Below are 7351 nucleotides of genomic sequence, written 5' to 3'. Positions count from 1 at the left end.
GTAAAACTCATTAACCTACTTAACCGCTAAGTCAGGATGTCATACAACTGTTAATAACAAAGTGTATGATGATCTACTTCATAATTCTTTGTTATTGATTAAATAAAATCATATGGTAACGACAGCGTATACATGTCTGAGCTAAGCGTATGACTATCTGACAACGTATGCTGATCTAACAGAACACTGTCGTTCTATCAGATTACCGTACGCTGTCAGAATAGCATACATGCAGTGAGTACCATGCCTGCGCATGCGCATTAAGAAGTCCGACAGTCAGAGGAGTAGTCAGCTCGCCATACGCAGCAAGTTCTGATGAAAATAAGTAATTAAATTGTTTTCAATGATAACTATATAGATATACATGTGTTGTCGTGGTTTCAAAGTGTATTTAAAGCAAGGTCTGGCTGCAGCTGCAGTCAACTACAACATACGCCCGTGTAAAACTCATTAACCTACTTAACCGCTAAGTCAGGATGCCATACAACTGTTAATAAAGTGTATGATGATCTACGTCATATTTCTGTTGCTAATTAAATAAAATTATATGGTAATGACGTGTCTGACAGATATAGCCGTGAGTTCGTTCTAAGCGTATGACGATCTGACAGCGTATGCTGACCTCACGGAACACTCTTCTTTGTTTTTGTAATGCTCTGCATACACTGCAGTACTTATCATTATTTTTATTTAATTATGTACATTGATATTTTTTTAATTAACAAATGAATAAAACACAAGAATGAAAGAGCACGCAGAGCATGCACATTGCTCTTTCATTGTTTTCGTTCAAAGTGGCAGCTGTAATGTGTGCCATGGTGTCAGACTACCTGGCTTCATGTAGTGGGAGAGAGGGTGAGAACAGTCACGATTAGCGTCTTGTGGATGGTTACTTCTTGCTTGTTGCTCCTTGGTCAGTATTCATAGTTGAGCGTTATTTTCCATCTGGGCATTGCCTCAATTGCTATGTTAAATGGTACAGAGAGTAGTGGTTTCTGACATGAGCAATATAGGCAAATGCCCAGGGCGTTATCTTTTTAAAGATGGCACCAGACCACCACGGATTGTAGTACAAAGATGGTAAAATTTATCAAGTATTTAATATCTAAGTGTTTTTATGGGGATACGGATCTTTCAGATCAGTTTGAGAGGCAATTTTGATCATATTTCACATTTTATCATGTCATATAGCGCGGGGCGCTGGTCTTGGTCTTGACTCGGTCTCGACTTTCCTCAGTCTTAGTCTCTTGTCTTGGTCTCGATACACTCTGGTCTTGGTCTTGTCTTGGTCTCGGGTTAGGTGGTCTTGACCACAACACTGATACAAGACCAGTAAAGTATAAAAATATATTAGACTAGAGATTTATGACATATTTATGATCATTTATCTACAAATAACTCAAAAAGTACAAAATATGTTTTGCAAATGAAATGGAAACATGAAGGGACAAAAAGATAAATGATTTATGAAATCAGAGAGTCTGCTGTTTTTATTCTTTGTTTCTTGGAGGTGTAAAGTTTATAAAACTAAAAAGATTAAATTCACTTTTGTGAGAAACACAATATAGTGGGATTGATATGTTTACATTTAACATTTATTACACCAGTAAACTTTCCTTGTAAAAGGAGATTAACACGTTTGGGATGTTAATTGCAATATTTACAAAATTATGACAATAGACTTAACAAACAAAGTATTAGTAAACTGCTTTAAAGAGCGTCCTTGCAATTGGACAATAACGTTTCCTCAGTGGTGTCTAATTTTCCTCATTTTCAGCTCAAAAATGATGGAGAAGTAATTACTGCCTTGTGTGGCCCCTCTGGATTGAAGCTTGTCGACAGCAAGGTGACTCCAGCTATTCATTCCTGTAGTGTATGATAATGTCATGGTAATTTCTGCACATGCTGCTAATATATTCAAGCCTGGAGCATATCCAAAAATATGTAAGTCCTGGTGACAAACAGGCCCAGAAGTGAAAAACCCCCAGAAAAAAAACAAAAACAAAGCTGTCAGGTTTTATTAGCGATCCAGACGGCGGAGAAATTATAATCAGCAGTATGTCGACAATTATGTCAACTATTCACCAAACAGTGTTTATTTTAGTTTTTGGAGAACACGTGTAAAACTAAAATGTTGATTAGATTCTACAACATGTAAATAGGTATTTTGTCACAGCTTCAGTAAAAAGCTGTCATATATGTTATCACAACATTAAAAACCTGTTGAAGAAAAAAGAGCTGGGATTTTCAAAGAAATGTCCAACACCAGCTTGAAAATAGGAACAAAGTTAAGCAAAAAAGTTTTGTTGTCTGCCTGAAAAAATAATTTTATGTCTTTAACCCCATCTGTTATATTCGAAGTAGGAATGCTAATCTGTCACTGACAAACATTTTGACTCTGAAACCAGTTTTTCTGTTCAGATTCTGCTTAAATTATATGACGGACAAGAGGAAAAGTCAATGTAAGAAAAGGATGTTAATTTTAAAACAATTCTAAAAGGTTCCATAATGTATCAAATTCCTTCAGTTTATGTTTAAGCACATTTGGTTTGTGCATAAAAGTGTGTAGGCATTGCGATTATATTCTGTCCCTGCTAATTTTCTACTTTTCAAACTCAGAAATTTTTAATTATTTTCTAGAAATTTTATGAGATTAATCTCTAAATTTGAGAAGTTTTTTTGGTGAAAATACTCTTATTCCTCAATACACTGTCACACTTATATGTATACTATATTACAAAAAGTATTAATCATCCAAGTCATTCAATTCAGGAGCTCCATTCACTTCCATTTGCTTATTAAGTCCCAATAAGGCGCATTTAAACAGCTTACTATAAGTATTATGTGGTGATGTAGCTTTTGGCTGATTTTTATGACTAGAATATACACAAACAGATTTGCAAACAGGTAGAGGCTCTTTTAGATGAGTTAAGAGACACTGAATCACAACTAGCAGACCAAGATGGGAGTGCAGCCTGTGTTACCATGGTGATCTAGCTGGGCTGAAACAGATTCATCTTTTTGATTCGAAACCACAAACTATGATTTTTGTAGCTCAGGATAGCTGGTAAAGCCTTTAATCCCACTGTGTAGTCCAGCTCCTCTGGCTTCCAGCAGCACAGCTAAGCGTAATGTGGAGCACATGCATAAAGGAGGAGGATGACCCTGACTCCCACTATAAGGCGCACCTAAAAACCTTCAATTTCCTCAAAAGCCAACAGTGTGCCTTATAATCCGGTGCACCTTATATATGGACCAATATTGAGCCACAACATCTCTAGCAACTACGGTAAGCAGCCGCCGACTTCATTTTCACCTGTAGAAGAAGAAGCGCGCGGTGCATGCTGGGATAGTTGTCAGAACGCTGGTTTGTTAATAAAGTTTGACTGACCTATCTACCTACCGACCGTCTTGAATCAGGTCGTCTGCAGGTCATTTAGCACCACATTCTCCACGAACATGCTGTGCGCGAACCATCGTCCGGCCACACCCCGGTCCAGTTGCGGAAGGCTCTCCTCGCCGACTAGAGTTGGACTGTTTTGTTGACATTCCCTTTAGTGCAGCTCCATCTAGTGGATGCATAACGTAACTCCAGCCTCTACTGTAGCATCTATTCTATGCGCCTTATAATGCGGTGTGCCTTATATATGAAAAAAGTTTTAAAATAGGTCATTCATTGAAGGTGCACCTTATAATCCGGTGCGCCTTATAGTGCGGAAAATACGGTACTACAATCTTTAATATTGTTTCTTGGATTTTATGTGATAGATCAACAGAGGGAATTTGATCTCATGTAATCTATGTTGTTTTTTTTCCTCATGGGACTTTTATGTCAGGAAAAAGTTTGAGTCACGGCAGACATCTTTGCATTCTGTGATTTGAAGCAGTTGCAGCTAACAGTAACTACCTGCCAACATACCCTTGCTAGCCTAGCTAGCTAGCTTTTTTTTGCATCAGCTGTGATGACAAATAGGGAAAAAGATTAAAGGTAACAGTATTATTAATGTCCTGGAAAACCTCAAAATAGTGACATGTAATTGATCTTAAGGCCCTTTATATTTGATATCTTTGAAATCCAGCGTTACCAACTAAACTCATTCATCATCTAATTGGTAAAGAGAGTCCAGATGTGTGTAATTTAATCTCAGTAAAATTCAACTGTTTTGTGAAGGCCTCAGAGGTTTCTTAGAAAACATCAGCAGACAACCTCTGCTCTATGATTTTACATTATTTTAAGAAATGCTTATAGCAAAATTTTTGTTTATTGAGGAACGTAATATTTAGGTTTATAACATGGTAATAAGCTTTTAATGTGGTTAAATCACAAGCCAATCACAAACATCAACCCATTCTTTCACTTTAACTAAATGGTATTGGCCAGAGTACAATAAGTTAATAGTCATCCTGTATTATATACTTATATGACATACAAGAAAAAACCTTTAATTTTGGAACTTGTTAAATATTTTTCAGTTAAATGCATTACAGACAATAATACCCACTGACACGGCCTTGAGATAAAAGCACGTTTGTTCTTCTGTATGAGTCATTTACATTTCTGTAGCTTGGCCAAGGAATGCAGAAGGGAAGAGCAGGAAATGAATCCACCAGCTAATGGATGGAAATCCCAGGGGGGTCGGATGGGTCCGGACCCCACGCTCCCTACCCCTCAATTTTGAAAAAGAATTGTACACCCCCAAAAAATGATAAAAGAAACCCTTGTATTTAAACAAAATCAATATGAAAAGGTGAGAGAAACAAAGAACAAAGTAAATCTGCCATTCATCAAAGAAAAAAATAACAATGAATTTTTAGGTCACTGTTAGAACAATGGTTCAGTCCAAAGTGTAGGAGGAGCAACAGCAGCTGCAGAAGGCACAGGCTTGTCAGAGCAGCTGAAGTGAGGAGCTAGCTGTTAGCGGTGGCTCTGCAGCACAAACAAAATACCCTGCAGTAAGTAAAAGACATGTAACACATTTTATTTACTTTCACTGCTCAATGGGAAGAAACACATTAGCAATAAAAATCAAACTGCAGTTCATTATTTCATTACTTTGGCTGAATCATGATAAACTGCCTGGTTAGGCCTTGGAAATCAAAACTAGCAAAACTGGCAAAACTTGCTTTGATAGACAAACTTTTTTGTCAAAGGTGGCAAATATCTCAATTATATTTAGCCATTTAAGTCTTCTGTTAATGAGAAGAGTTTGAAATGGGAGGAACTAAGTACTACAACTAGCTGACAGCTCAGTGTGGGGGAGCAGAGAGAAGAGAAATGTATGCTTATATTTCTTACCGTCTTCAACAATGAGCCTCTAAAACCACACACACATACAAAATCGGAATATTTTTCTATAAAACCCTGCTTTGAGCATTAAGTTTGTGATTCTTCCCAGATCTTCATTATTTCTATCTACTTGATCACAAAACTTTTAAAATCGCATTTTACATTACATTTCACTATAACTTTCCCCCCAAAAATTGCTCTTAAAAATATCTGTTTATTGCCCCCACCCCCAAATAATGAAATGGGATTTCCTCCCTTGCACCAGCTCTTCGTTCAATAACAGTAGCTAGAATCCGCACATAGATGGACCAAAAGTAAACACTTTAGTTATTTTCCCACAAGATTCCACGACCAATAATTGTTTAATATAAAGATTTTAATCTGATTGCTCCTTGGGGAAGAAAATTATTCTTCCCCAAGAAGAATAACTTTTCAGAAAAGTTACAAATTGTAACCTTGTTTCAATCTTTAGCTTTCCATCAGTAGGGGCTATTTTGTATTTCTTACACTACTGGTTTAATTAGACCACTGATACAGATCATAAATTCTAACATCAAGTACAACCTGAGTAAATGTAAAAATGCACTTTTCCAATAATGGTTTAAGTTTTTTAAGGGAAACAAGCTGTTTAACCCTCCTGCAGTCTTAAGAGAACGAGTCATTTGGATCTGTGCTCCGTCTGGCAGGGTCGCACTGACCCATTGTGCGCTTTTACCAGGTTTTTCTTTTTTGGGTGTGCCGTTTCAGTAACTGATGGTCTGAGAGGACCTTGTTAACGTTATCTTGCTTTTTTTATTGAAATGTGCAGCACTTTGGTAAACATCTGTTGTTTTTCTGTGCTGTTGTTATTGCACAATAACCAGCCCCACCCTAATCTTCACAACTCCCATGGACTGACTACTGACCAGCTCTCCATCTAACAGGTCCGGAAAATCTCTAAACCAGGTCCAAGGAGATAATCTGTTTAAGTTGGGGGCGAGACAGACGCATCTAGACTTTGATTACCTACATCCAAAAGTTATGACCTTTTCCAGTTTGTGTATTAGTTAAGAAGCCTCACAACCACAATTATAAATAACTACTTTTGTTAACGGTAGCTCTCTCTCTATCAACAACGTGCACTTGTTATCGCCTAGCTAGTATTTCGTGGTTAGGAATAAGCCCCTAGGTTTTTTTTTTTCCGACACCAAAGAAACTTCTGAGGCCACCACCTTTCCGAAATACATATGCATTTATTTTACCTTAATTAAAAGGACCTTAATAAAATAGATGACTCAATTAATTTGACAGTCCACAATTTTCAATAGAATTTCAATGCATCTTTATTAAGCAGCTTTAGCATGGGTTATATGACAATACTAATGATTACAAATTAAGAATAAAAGTTTAAAACTCATCAAAATTACTCCTAGCCTTCCTATCTTCTTTCCCTAAACCAGAGGTTCCCAAACTGTGGGGCGCGCCCCCTAGGGGGGGGCGCCATGTCATTGCAGGGGGGACGCGGGAAGCCGTCTGGATGAAAAAAACAAAAAAAACATGAACACTGTATGCGCTGGGTTTTTACCTTAGAATGGCCAACTCTCTTATTCCTATGTCAATTTGATACAGTAGAGGCTTTCACACTTCCCCTATTTGTGTCCTCTGTCACTTTTATCAGCAGTTAAAACTGTTTAAACCGTTGTTAACATGTTGTAACATGTTTTTCCGAGCCGCCTTTAAACGCAACATGAGCGCTACGGCTGCTGGGTTTACACCTGTGAAGGAGACCTGCTGCTGCTGTGCGGAGCTACGTAGGTTTGTGTTAGAATCACGGCAGCAAACCAGCAAAACACAAAGAACTTTTCACAGTTTTTCCCTCCAAACTAACCGACTGAGTTGAGTAAAGCTGTTGGATGCAGGTAATGTTAGCTAAAGATGACTAGCTAATATCCATACAGAACCTTAAGCTTAACAAGTACCTTGTAGGCTACCGATGTTGGTGTCTATTTTCAGCTACTTACATTCATTTTGCCCCAAAAAGTCGATTCTCCCCCCGACACGCGTCTTTCAACCAGACAGCCATTT

This window comes from Poecilia latipinna, unplaced genomic scaffold, assembly GCF_001443285.1.
Source record: "Poecilia latipinna isolate Pla-1442-1.1 unplaced genomic scaffold, P_latipinna-1.0 Scaffold3669, whole genome shotgun sequence".
In the NCBI taxonomy this organism is placed as follows: domain Eukaryota; kingdom Metazoa; phylum Chordata; class Actinopteri; order Cyprinodontiformes; family Poeciliidae; genus Poecilia; species Poecilia latipinna.
This window is presented reverse-complemented; position numbering follows the sequence as displayed.